Raw genomic sequence first — 13777 nt, forward strand, 5'->3', positions numbered from 1 at the left:
AGGTGTGTCAACGGGTTGTTATCCGTGTACACGGTGAATTTGGAGGAGGCAAGGTAATGCTTGAAACGTTCGGTCACTGCCCACACTACTGCCAGGAACTCCAGCTTGAATGAGCTATAATTCTCAGGGTTCCTCTCAGTGGGCCGTAGCTTTCGGCTGGCGTAAGCGATTACCCGTTCTTTCCCTTGCTGGATCTGGGACAGTACGGCTCCTAGCCCGATGTTGCTTGCGCCCGTGTGGAGGATAAAGGGCTGGCTGTAGTCTGGATATGCCAGGATTTCATCCCCCGTGAGGGCCATCTTCAGCTGGCAAAAGGACTCCTCTTCCAGCTTTTCCCACCTAAAGGGCGGCTTCTGGTTTTTGGCTTTCCGAGATTGACCTATCAGGAGGTCCTGCATAGGGGCTACCATTTTGGTGAAACCGGGAATGAATCTTCGGTAGTAGCCTACCAACCCGAGGAACTGCCGCACTTCCTTTATGCTGGAGGGTCTTGGCCAGTCCTTAATCACGGTGATCTTATCAGGGTCAGGAGCCACTCCGTCAGCACTCACCACGTGTCCTAGGTATTGCACCTTTGGTTTCAGGAGGTGACACTTGGAGGGTTTCACCTTTAGGCCGTAGTTTGCCAGAGCTTCGAACACTTCTGCCAGGTGTTTCAGGTGGTCCTCGTAGGTCTTGGAATAGACGATGACATCGTCCAGGTATAACAGGACCGTCTCGAAGTTCCGGTGTCCCAGACAGCATTCCATCAACCGTTGGAAGGTTCCTGGTGCGTTGCAGAGCCCGAACGGCATACAGTTAAATTCACTGAGACCCATCGGGGTGGTGAATGCGGTCTTCTCCCGGTCCGCCTCTGCTACAGGAACCTGCCAGTACCCGCTAGTGAGATCCAAAGTAGAGAAGAAGTTAGCAGATTTTAATGCAGCTAAGGACTCTTCTATCCTTGGTAACGGGTACGCATCTTTGTGTGTGATACGGTTGACCTTCCTGTAGTCTACACACATTCTCATGGTGTTGTCTTTCTTTTTCACTAAGACTAGTGGAGCTGCCCAGGGGCTACAGCTGTCCCTAATTACCCCAGCCTCCTTCATGTCTTTTAGCATCCCCTTGGCGTGTTGGTAGTGTGCAGGGGGTACGGGTCGGTATCTCTCTTTTATGGGAGGATGGTCTCCCGTGGGGATGTGGTGTTCTACCCCCTTTACTCGCCCGAAGTCTAGCGGGTGTTTACTAAACACTCTCTCGTACTCTCGAACCACCCGATAGACTCCCTGTTTCTGGTGTGAGGGAGTGGAGTCAGTACCCAAATGCAGTTGCTGACACCAGTCCTCCATTGGTTTCTTAGAGCCGTTACCTTCCTCTGGTTGAGATGGAGGCAAGGGTTCCACGGCCTGTACAGAATTCTGGTTTATGGTGAACAATTTGGCTAGCGTGGCATACCGGGGCAGGTGTACTTCTCTCTCCCCGATATTTATGATGCGAACGGGCACCCTCCCATGGCGTACATCGACCACCCCCCGTGCTGTCAAAATGGTGGGCCTACTGTCTGAGTAGACGGGTTCTACCATTGCTTGGTAGTCTCTACCTCTTAGACCAATAGCTGCCCGGCACCAAATCATCATCTCACTTTTTGGGGGCATGGCAATAGGGAACGGGTCACACATTCTCACGCTACCTATCTCACCACCAGATAGTTCCACCTGTTGCCGCTTCATCAGTGCCCGGATCTCTTTTTGGAGCACACGCTGCTGGCCGGAACTGGCGTTCTTGGCAACCTGCTGTAAAATGAGAATCACCTCTGCAAGACAATTTTCAATCACATTAGTTCCCAAGGTTATTCTAGGGTGACTCTCATGACGGTCTATGTCCACTATTATCAGTCCTTGTGCCGCCAGTTCGACTTTACCGATCTTAATGGTCACCTCTTTGAATCCCACCTGCGGCACGGGCTGACCATTGCTGGCGTTGATACTCAGGTCGTCATCTGGGTAGCGGGTTATGTCCGAGTCATTCCAGTACTGCTTGAAGAGCACGTACGGGATGGTGGTGACCTGTGACCCGGTGTCTAGTAGGGCACTCATAGGAATGCCATCCAGTACCACAGGCAAGACCGGACGTCCCCCTACGTATTTATCACGCCAGTTTGATGGGCCTGATGGTCTTATGCCTGGGGGTTGGCCCTCTACCCCAGGTTGTGCCCGTTTAAATGACAGTACCTTGCCACATGTCCGGGTTGATTGCAGCGGCGGCAGATGGGTCGTCCGTCCTCGTTGTATCTGTCGCTGGGTCTTCCTCTGGCCGGTGGGGTCCTCCTCAGTCGGCGCCACGGGACGTCCTCCGGTCCGGATGCCAGCTGGATCTTTCCTGGAGAAGAGACCTATAAAGACTGCACAGTTCTGGTTAGCGCGGCAACGCTCTTAGTCAGCTCTTGGACCTGATGGTGCAGGTCTGTAGCCGGGTCACTGTTTAAAGCCTGCGCATCAGCTCCCACAGGCCCTGCAGACAAGGGCGCCGTCTCCTGGTGGTAAGTGATAGCAGGGCGCCTGTGGGTCACAGCGCCACCTGGTGCCGGTTCTCGGAGCACCCGGATGGCTCTGTCCTTGAACTGTGCAAAGTCCAGGTCAGGGTCCTGTAAGGCCATTGCCCGCAACTGGGTTCGGTGGGCATTGCACAGTAGACCCTCAATAAATTGTTCAGTCAACAGCTTATCTTCATTTCCCACGCTGTCAGGGTCTGCCTGCTTAATGGCTCTCAGGACCTCTTGTAGGTTTAGCGCATAGTCTCTTATACTCTCATGTGCCCGTTGTTTACACCCGTAAAATCTGAGCTTTATTTCGGCTGAGGTGCGGGTGTCAAATGTGTCTTTCAGCCGGGTTAGTATGTCTCTGACAGTCCTCTTCCTCCCAGGTGGCCAGGACTTTACCTCCCTTTGGGCTGCCCCGATTAATTGGGCCACCAGGATGCTCACTTTTTGCTCTTTTGTGAGGGGGTACACCTGGAAGAGGCTATCCAGTCTTTCTCTAAAGTCATTTAGGGTATGTGACTCCCCTGAGTACTGGGGTAGCCAGGTTGCCCCCGGGATATAGGGCATGGTGAATGGCATGACTGCTGCAGCGGTTGCGCTGGCGGTGGCTGTGGCAGTGGAGCTCCCCTCGGTATCCGGCATCCTCCTCCCCCCTAGTGGACCGTGGCCTACCTTGCGATGCTCTTCTTCCGTAGGCCGCGGCTCCGCAGTCGATCGTCGGGGTTGAGGACCTGGCGTCGCACTCCGATGACGTCAGCGTCGCTCTTCCTCCCTTCCAGGACCTTGCGCAGCGTCAGAGCGTGTGGCGGAGCATGGGGCGGAGCTTCGGATCTCGCGCGCTTTCGGCGTCCACGCCCCTCTTCTTCCCGTGCGGCGTCCCGAAGATGGCGTCCGAAGGCGGGAAGCAGCTGCGGATGGCGGGAAGAAGGCAGAAGACGGCGGGAAACGGTCCAAGATGGCGTCTGATGGCGGGAATCGGCTCCGGATGGCGGGAAACGACTCCGGACGGCGGGAAACTTCACCACAGGTAAGTTCAAAAGTCTTTTTCAGGCACGCAGTACCCGGTGGTTGCGGGCACGAAATCCTGCCGACTACGCCAAAGTTGACGCGCCCCCTGGGCCTGTGTTGTGCTGCTGTGCAGGGGGAATACCCGGAGCCGGATCGCTGGGGGTTGTAGTTCTCCGTGGCGGTGACCCGGTCCGTGCCCAGGGTGGTCAAACCAGTGGCAGTCTATTTGTATGGTAATAAGTGTCCGACTACGCCACCCGTGGATTGCGGTCAGTGGGGACCGCCGCTGCGCTGCAGACCGCTGAGGCTGATGTTGTTTGCGCAGCTGAGTATGGGATGACTCCCCACGGGAGAAGTATTGCCTCAGGGCAGCTAAGGTGGAAGATGATGGGAGTGATGGTGTGAGGGTCCCAGTACTAATGGTGCTGGTGCGGCAAGGAATCACAGAGACGTGTGGTGCAGTTCAGGGTCTTTACTGATGGTACAAGGCAGACCCTCCCGGGAGTACTGGCTAGTATAAGGGGCCTGGTCAGTCTGCGAGCAAGCAGGAGTTCCCCTGGCCAGGTGGAGTTGTAGGCCTCCCCGTTTATCTGCACTCTTCCTGGCTACCTTGCTGTCAGCGGTTACAAGTAGCCCACGTCCCTGAGTATACCGTGTGGTGCTCATCCGTATGGCTGGTGACTTGGGGCCTTCTGTTAGCCTCCGCTCCTGGATGGCGGCGCTGGTCCCTTCTTTGTGACTGAGCCTCCGGGCTTCTATGGCCAGAGGACCTGGAATCCCCTGCCGGCTGGTTTCTGCTGCTGGGTATAGATCAGTCCCCACAGCCTCGGACTCCTGTGTCCGGCTTTAGTATCTTCGTCCAGGGCGAACTCTGCTCAGCTCCAGCCCCTGGACTTCTGCTACTGCTCCTACAGAGCTCCTGTTCTTGCTTTCCCTGTGTCTGGAACTGAACTCCAGGCTCTGACTGCTCTAATCCCGCCCCAGACCCAGTTTATAAGGGCAGATTCCTCCCCTCCCAGGTCTGGGCGGACCGTGTTGCATGCTTAGGGATCCTGACCAGAGAAGCCTCCCACTTGCTCTCAGACATAATATCTCTATTACTGTGGCAACCAGACCCCTGGGGTGTCACATGTATGCTTGTTCTGGCCTCGTTATGGCTCTCATAGACTTACATTGAGTTGTGACGTCAATTTTGCCCAACAAACACAGGAGCATCTAGTAGGTCACAACCTGCAGAAGATTAACCGGAGCGGCACCAATATAAGGTGAAGATGGTGGTTGGTAAGACTAGGGGCAGGCAACATAGATTAGTATCACTCCAGAGCTGCAATAAAAAAGCACTGAAGTGGTGCTTTAAACGATCACCAAATGGCTTGCATGAGGCCGATCCGCAATAGTTAACCGATGCAGATTACACTGTTGCAATCTACAGATGATGAAGAAATTTTATAATCTAAACATAAAAGTTGCTTAAAATATATAAAATTTGACAATCTGTAGGAGACTATGGGAGTGACACAATCTATAAGAGATGAAGGTAGAGACACAATAGGCACAAAGTATGGATTTTTCCCAGGTTTTTCCGGACACTCGTACGTGCATTGTATACAGTAGGTGGAAATGTTTGTATATAACATATATTTCCTCAGTTCACATAAGGAACTTTCTGTTAAGCAGAAAACTTCATTATGTTGTAACCTTTGCTTAAATTGTTTTTGGAATATGAAACCGTTTCAAACATGTGTCATGTTACTTCTGAAATACTTTAATCTCCCACACAGTGTCTAATTTGACATCTGCCCCAGATTTGTCCTGATAACATGTCAGAGAAGACCTGTTCAAGAGTTAAATGTTCTATTGTCTCAGTTGAAAATTATGTTTTTCTACCCTCTAAAATAGATTTAGCCTCCTTGCTCAATGTTGAAATATCTTTACCTGAGGATAATCTTCATTTGCTTATCTTAAACCTGTCACTGTCTAATTTATAAATAACTAAAGTTACCTTCTGGCAACTTACCACATGGCTGTCAATCTGTCTTCACTCCTAGGTATTTGCTGTAAACTGAATTCAGGTGTGTTACAGGTAAGAAATAGCTTCTGCCTTATCATGTTCCACTGTTCTTCGTATATTTTCCTAGTGCATGTGCTATTTTCTTCTTATATTACCAGAATAATTTCTATTTGTATTGATTTGTTAATGAAAAGAATAATTTGCTGTTAAAAGAACAAATTTAACCCTGAGGTTTAATAGTGGAAATATTGGTTGTCACACAGCTCTCCACAAAACAAATATAAAGATAGAACAACCAAAGAAAATGCCACAGAAGAAAACTCATGGATTTATATTAAAGGGGATGTCCACCTTAAAATTATTTTTCAAGGGGTTGTCCACTGTTCTGACAACCCCTTCTCAATCCCTATTTTTCCCACTTGTAAAATAGTAACAATTATACTCACCTTCAGTGCCGCACAGTTCCAGTGGTGTCTACATTGACTCCCAGGGATCACGTGGCATTGTTATATCACACAATACCTGTGGCCATTCAGTGCTGGCTTCACTCTCCCTGCTTTCAGACAAATCTCATACATCCAGAGGAAGTGAGAGCTTCCAGCTTGTGTGTGACACAAGAGTGAATTTCCAGTGTTGACACAACATCAATATTATGTGTGTAGGGGGCTGGCTGAGTGGCTTTTTTCAATAGCTAAGCCAACCCCCTTCTCTGCCAATGCATAGACAAAAATGAGGCTGGTTTAGCTATTGGAATTAGCTGCAGCTCTCGCACTTCCTAACTTGGGATGTATTTGATTCGTCAGAAGGCGGAGAGAGTGAAGCCAAAGCTGATTGGCCGCAGGGATCGTGTGACATAGCAATGTCATACAATCCCTGGGAGAGCCAGTGCCAACACTGCTGGAACAGCACTGGCATCGAAGGTATAAATAGGTGTTATTATTTTACGAGGAGGAAATATAAGAATTGAGAAGGGGTTGTCTAAGTAATGGATGACCCCTTTAAATCTATTTAAAATACAGTACAGACCAAAAGTTTGGACACACCTTCTCATTTAAAGATTTTTCTGTACTTTCATGACGTTGAAAATTGTACATTCACACTGAAGGCATCAAAACTATGAATTAACACATGTGGAATTATATACTTAACAAAAAAGTGTGAAACAACTGAAAATATGTCTTATATTCTAGGTTCTTCAAAGTAGCCACCTTTTGCTTTGATGACTGCTTTGCACACTCTTGGCATTCTCTTGATGAGCTTCAAGAGGTAGTAACCGGAAATGGTTTTCACTTCACAGGTGTGCCCTGTCAGTTTTAATAAGTGGGATTTCTTGCCTTATAAATGGGTTGGGATCATCAGTTGTGTTGTGCAGAAGTCAGGTGGATACACAGCTGATAGTCCTACTGAATAGACTGTTAGAATTTGTATTATGGCAAGAAAAAAGCAGCTAAGTAAAGAAAAATGAGTGGCCATCATTACTTTAAGAAATGAAGGTCCGTCAGTGCGAAAAATTGGGAAAACTTTGAAAGTATCCCCAAGTGCAGTTGCAAAGACCATCAAGCGCTACAAAGAAACTGGCTCACATGAGGACCGCCCAAGGAAAGGAAGACCAAGAGTCACCTCTGCTTCTGAGGATAAGTTTATCCGAGTCACCAGCCTCAGAAATCGCAGGTTAACAGCAGCTCAGATTAGAGAGCAGGTCAATGCCACACAGAGTTCTAGCAGCAGACACATCTCTATGTAGCACCCCGAGGGTTCGGTTGCTACAGAGGTATTGCATCTCAACCAGATGTGAGATATCTCACTTCCAGGTAAGGATGGAGTGTGGATCAGGACCCTGACACCTGCATGCATTACACCACCTTTCCTGGGAGGCAGGGCGACCGATATACTCCAAGTGGAGCATGACAGTCCCTGTCCCTGGATGGAGTGGGGGGAGGGAACACCGAGGAAGGGGGGACCCTGTAGTGCATAGGAGGGAGAGGGCAGTTCCTGGGTGTGCAGAGAGGGAGGTATAAAAGGTGGGCACCATCTTAGTTCGGTGGTCAGTTTAGTAACAGGAGCAGAGGCTCAGACCGAGCTCTGCTCCGCAGGCAGGCCTGGGAGAGCGGCCGGAGCCTGGAGGAAGGAGAAGGAAGGAAGAGGAGCAGAGGAGGCTCCAGGAACAAGGAACGAAGGGACCCCAGGGGTGTGGACCAGCGAGTCTCCACCGCACGCCTGAATCTACTTGCGTAGGGGGGTCAGGCCAAAGGGGGAGACCGGTCCCCGAAACTAGTGAAGGCGGGGAACTACCCTCAGCTAGAAACTGGAGGCTGTGACATTTTATGTGGCGCAGCCCCTCGCTACACCCGCTAGGAAGGCATCACATAGGGTCAGGGAAACGGCACCAACGTTTACCCGAGAAGGCCCGAGGCAGCCAGACAGAAACGAGGTCACTGGTGGGGTATGACAGGCCAGAGAAAGGACACACAAAGGGGGTCCTGTGAAACGCTCCAAAGTTATCTGGGAGTAGGCCGAGCCTGTCACCTGGTGAGCACAGTGCGAAGCGGGACGTTATGACCAGCTGGAGTAACGTGGATAAAGAACTGTGAGTAAATACCCTGGACTGCATTACAGGACTCTGTGTCATTACTGCTGCTCCCGCGCACCATCACCCCCAACATCCACACTCGCTGCCCTGAGGCGATACTCCTCCCGTGGGGAGTTATACTACCCTCTGTTGCACCCACAACACCAGCCTCAGCGGTCTGCCCTGCAGCGGCGGTTCACTCTGACCGCAATCCACGGGTGGCGTAGTCGGACATTCAGCATATAAACTGCCATTTGGCTTGACCACCCTGGGCACGGACCGCGTCCCTGCCACGCAAGGACTACAACCCCCAGCATCCACAAAAGATCCGGTTCCGGGTATCCCCACACACACACGGCCCAGGGGGCGCGTCACCTACAACAACTGTTAAGAGGAGACTTTGTGCAGCAGGCCTTCATGGTAAAATAGCTGCTAGGAAACCACTGCTAAGGACAGGCAACAAGCAGAAGAGACTTGTTTGGACTAAAGAACACAATGAATGGACATTAGACCAGTGGAAATCTGTGCTTTGGTCTGATGAGTCCAAATTTGAGATCTTTGGTTCCAACCACCGTGTCTTTGTGCGACGCAGAAAAGGTGAACGGATGTCCTCTACATGCCTGGTTCCCACCGTGAAGCATGGAGGAGAAGGTGTGATGGAGTGGGGGTGCTTTGCTGGTGACACTGTTGGGGATTTATTCAAAATTTAAGGCATACTGAACCAGCATGGCTACCACAGCATCTTGCAGCGGCACACTATTCCATCCGGTTTGCATTTAGTTGGACCATCATTTATTTTTCAACAGGACAATGACCCCAAACACACCTCCAGGCTGTGTAAGGGCTATTTGACCAAGAAGGAGAGTGATGGGGGGCTACGCCAGATGACCTGGCCTCCACAGTCACCAGACCTGAACCCAATCGAGATGGTTTGGGGTGAGCTGGACCGCAGAGTGAAGGCAAAAGGGCCAACAAGTGCTAAGCATCTCTGGGAACTCCTTCAAGATTGTTGGAAGACCATTTCCGGTTACTACCTCTTGAAGCTCATCAAGAGAATGCCAAGAGTGTGCAAAGCAGTCATCAAAGCAAAAGGTGGCTACTTTGAAGAACCTAGAATATAAGACATATTTTCAGTTGTTTCATACTTTTTTGTTAAGTATATAATTCCACATGTGTTAATTCATAGTTTTGATGCCTTCAGTGTGAATGTACAATTTTCATAGTCATGAAAATGCAGAAAAATCTTTAAATGAGAAGGTATGTCCAAACTTTTGGTCTGTACTGTATATTTAAAATAGAAAAATTAGTAATATACTTCAATTAGCAAAAGTGCACTAATCATCAGATATCAGCATCAGCACTAGATTGCAGCAGCTCAACATCCAGCTTGTGTGTGACGCAATAGTGCATTTCCAGATTTGGAAATACATCATCAATACTATGTGTGTAGGGGGCTGGCTGAGTGGTGTCTTTCAATAGCTAAGCCAACCCACTTCTCTGACAGGGCCAGTGCGTAGATAGAAAAAGGGTCTGGCATAGCTATTGAAATTAGCAGTCAGCCAGCCCCTCACATAACACTGATGAGGTGCCGAAACAGGAAATGCTGTCTTGTGACAAAACCAAGCTGGAATTGAAGCTGCTGGAATCCAGAACCAGTGCTGATATCAATGAATTGGGGCACCTTTATTTATTGAAGTATCTTAGTAATTTGTATTCTTTTCTGCATCAAAACTGCTATGCAAGTCATATTGCCTAATATGCTAATAGGTTGTGCAATAGATTTCATAATATGTGCTTCATACCTGTGAAATTCTTGCCCAAAATATGTATCCAACCAAAATCAAATAAGCTGCTGGCAATTGCACCTCTCTTCCTCTTGATTGACAGGTTTTTTTTATGCTGGATCTTATCAGCATATTCCAAAACTTGGTTCTTGTTGAGTATTCATGGATGGATTGCTACTCTTCTTTCAGCTACGGCCATTGACACAACCAATCATGTAGAATTCTGAGCATTCTCAACGGAAACCATACTTAACTTGATCATGTGCCGTAAGAATGTGATGACGAGCTGGTGTACACTGAAGGATGGTGCACGTGCTGAATTTTGTATGGTGAATCCAAGAGGTGAGTTTTCCCATCACATAGCTTTGATGTTGGGGCAATCACTGTCGAATTTCATGACCTTATGCCAGGAATACCCATCAACTCCTAAGTGCTAAATACTATAAATTATGGGAAAAGTTTGAGAACGACTAAAGGTATGGGATATTTTTGGACACATATGGGAAAAGTTTGAGAACGACTAAAGGTTTGGGATATTTTTGGACACGTATGGGAAAAGTTTGAGAGCGACTAAAGGTATGGGATATTTTTGGACGCAAGTGTTAATATTCAACCATCATGTTTAATTTATTTTACACGATTTTAAGCACCTTTTTCTGCCAGGTTCCTTTTAAAGTCATTTTTATCCAGCTGGAGAACCCCTTTAGCCAGCAAGTAAAATAAAAGCAATTCTGATCAGTAGATTCTTCATTAATTAATTGTACGTGTCAGTGTTGTACTCTCATATTGAATGAATACCTTGCTGATTTCTGCTACAGTTTGCTTTGATCCTCACAAAATAGTTTTGACATGTTGGAAGTAGTGAAAGATTGAGCAGCAGCCTGAAGGTAAGTCTTACACAGTGACTTATAGCTCTGCTTGTCGTGACCCAGACACTAGTGTAAATAGAGAGTATAGTACAAATTTGGTACTTAATGCCTTTTAAGTTGTGTGTGGAAAGAAAAATTTGTAGCAGAAAAATGTGTAGCCACATGTAAATTCTACATAAAGGACTAGGAAATGACAGTATATCCAAATGTATAGAGAGGGCTAAAAAAAAATTAGGTTTGCCTAAAGATGTGTTCTGTGGAAGTGCTCTGGTTTCTCATACCCCCAAAGCATATACATTTATTGAGTTAAACAAGACATCATATTCAAAAATCTTTTAGCTGGACAAATGGGTCTTGTGCTAGCCAAAAATGCCCACTTTTACCATAGACGTTTATAGGCCAGACTAAAAATGACTATGTATAGAAGGTAGCCAGAATGCAGAGTATTACGTTTAGTGGGCTGCTCTGCAGGAGTAAAGGAGCCTTGGCGTTCCAAATAGGAATTCTCTTTTTATTAATTCTAACACGTTTTGGTGCCGGACCATCACCTTTTTCAAGGTATAAAACACTTTTTGTTTTTTTCACCTTGAAAAAGCCGCCGCTTCTGCGCTGAAATGCATTGGTACAAATAGAAAACCTTATTTGGAATATCAAGGCCCCTTCATTCCTGCAGCGCAGCCCACCAAATGTGATACTCTCCATACTCTGGATAATACACACCTGGAAGAATTATTTCCTCCAACCACAGGGCAGCAGCAGCTTTATATACTTCCATAGGTGTTGTGCCTCCACACAACCCCTCCAGGTGAGCACCGTTACCATTTTGTGTATTTATTTAACAGATGATACTGCCCTATTTGAGTGCAATTCTGTCCCTTCCAGAACTCTTCATGTATATTACTTGTCACTTTTAGGTCAGAACTAGTGATGAGCGAGTATTTTCTGTTAACCCTTTTGGCGAGCATGCTCGGGTGCTCGCCGAGTATCTTCAGCGTGCTCGGGTGTTATGTTTCAGTCACTCCGTGCTCATGATTTGCGACTGTTCGACAGCTTTAATACAAGGAATGCCTAAGAAACAGCTATTCCTCGCATATATTAAAGCTGTCAAACAGTCGCAAATCATGAGCACGGAGTGACTGAAACATAACACCCAAGCACGCTGAAGATACTCGGAAAACCCCCGAGCATGCTCGTAAATCTCGAGTAACGAGCATGCTTGCTCATCACTAGTCAGAACCAATAAGAGACTTTTGCTGTAGAAAAGAAATCTTATTCAATGTGTAGAGTGCCTATACATAAGACTCACAAGACATTTACTAGCTAAACTTTATAAAAGTCAAAGATATACAGCAAATACAAGTCATAACAAGCAAAAGAGTAACTTCAAATGCAAAATTGGTAAATGGCCCCTGAAATATCATTTATTTATTTTACTTGATTATATAGTGGCATTAATTTTCACAACCCTTTACAGACATCATCATCACTGTCCACATTGGGGCTCAGAATCTAAATTCCCTATCAGTATGTCTTTGGAGTGTGGGAGGAAACCGGAGAACCCGGAGGAAGCCCACGCAAACACGGGGAGATCATACAAGCTCCTTGCAGATTTTGTCCTTCGAGGAGCTTGAATCCAGGACTCTGCTGCATAGCAACAGTGCTAACCACTGAGCAACCGGGCTGCCAATGCCATATATGGATGGGGTCACTTCTCTTTTTTCATGTATATGGAGGTCTCTATTGTCTCCCTATATATATAGATTCATATGTGCCATTTATAATATGAACACTTCCTATGTGAGAAAAGGGCCATTTGGCAACTTCATGCATCGGGTCAATCTGAAATTGCTCAGTTTGCACCCTCTTTGCTATACCCCTATAAATTTTTGGTATTAGACCAATTAATAATTTCATTTTACACATTATCAAGGTCTCAGTGTGATACAGACAGCAGTAGAGTGTGAATGATACAGTCATGGTAATAACTGCATTTACACCACTAAAACAGTCAATGAACACAGTGTATCAGTGTCAGGTTGTACTAGGGACAGAAAAAACACCTAAACAGCTACACAGAGGCCTAGGCAGGCAGCACATTTTCTCTATACACTATTATATCAGCAAGGTTGGGCAGGTACAAGTAGAGTCTTACACAGAACATTTCTGTATTCTCTCAACCCAGGTAGATCCTCTTACACATGACATGGGGGGCAGAGAGGTCTGACTGTGCTCAGTAGATGCCTTTTTATAAATATCCATATTGTGACAAAGTCAATGGCAAAGTACTTGAGAGGAGATATGGTTCACTGGGGCTATTAGCTTCAGTGAGTTGAAACCTAGGAGTTTTCTACAGCATTCTATGTGTTGAGAGGAGTTAATCGGCCATTTTAAAGGGCTGTGTTTTTGTGAATGACCATAGGGTGGGTGTGAGGTTGATCACCATATCTTCACCCCAGGGAATGGTCTGGGATGTAGCCTGTCTTTTGAATCATTAGTTGTTCAGTGTGTCTGGAGAGGCTAACTCTAGAGAGGTGCTCGTTTGGCTGCTAAACTGAACTGTGTGTTTTGCTAACCCTGAGCGGGCGGATTCCCCCAGACATATGGACTGTGATATACCATTTTGTTTTGAATTCCTGTTTTGCCCAAAGGGCAGTGTTTATTTTTACTTTGCAATGGTTTATGCCGCATGTATATAATAAACCAGTGAAGGACTTAAAAAAGAGAAAGTGTTCCTGTGTCTACCTCTGTGTTCAGCTGAGTGAGCTAACCTTCCACAATATATATACTATATATATATATAATATATATATAATATATATATATATATACTTATTTCTCAGCATTTCGTGTAGCTTGTCTTTGCTGGACCTGTTATGTCAAGGCTAGATACACTAACAATGAGCCACAACCTTAAAATTAAAGGTCAGAGATTTTTTCTACAAAGTTATTAAAAAAATGTGCAATACAAAAAAAAAACATTTTTGTGATATACTTTTCTTTAATAACCTGTAAAGA

At 46.8% G+C, this 13777-nt stretch overlaps 1 long non-coding RNA gene across 1 annotated transcript; it reads left to right on the forward strand.

Annotated features, from left to right (window-relative positions):
- The first annotated feature begins 5547 nt into the window (after positions 1-5547).
- LOC141264276 (uncharacterized) lies at positions 5548-13050 on the forward strand. Its single transcript, XR_012319871.1, has 3 exons — positions 5548-5612; positions 10083-10235; positions 12237-13050. It is a non-coding gene; the product is annotated as an uncharacterized lncRNA (long non-coding RNA).
- Positions 13051-13777: the final 727 nt, after the last annotated feature.

Source organism: Phyllobates terribilis, unplaced genomic scaffold (assembly GCF_046119375.1).
Source record: "Phyllobates terribilis strain yellow unplaced genomic scaffold, ASM4611937v1 Scaffold_4__5_contigs__length_816908805, whole genome shotgun sequence".
In the NCBI taxonomy this organism is placed as follows: domain Eukaryota; kingdom Metazoa; phylum Chordata; class Amphibia; order Anura; family Dendrobatidae; genus Phyllobates; species Phyllobates terribilis.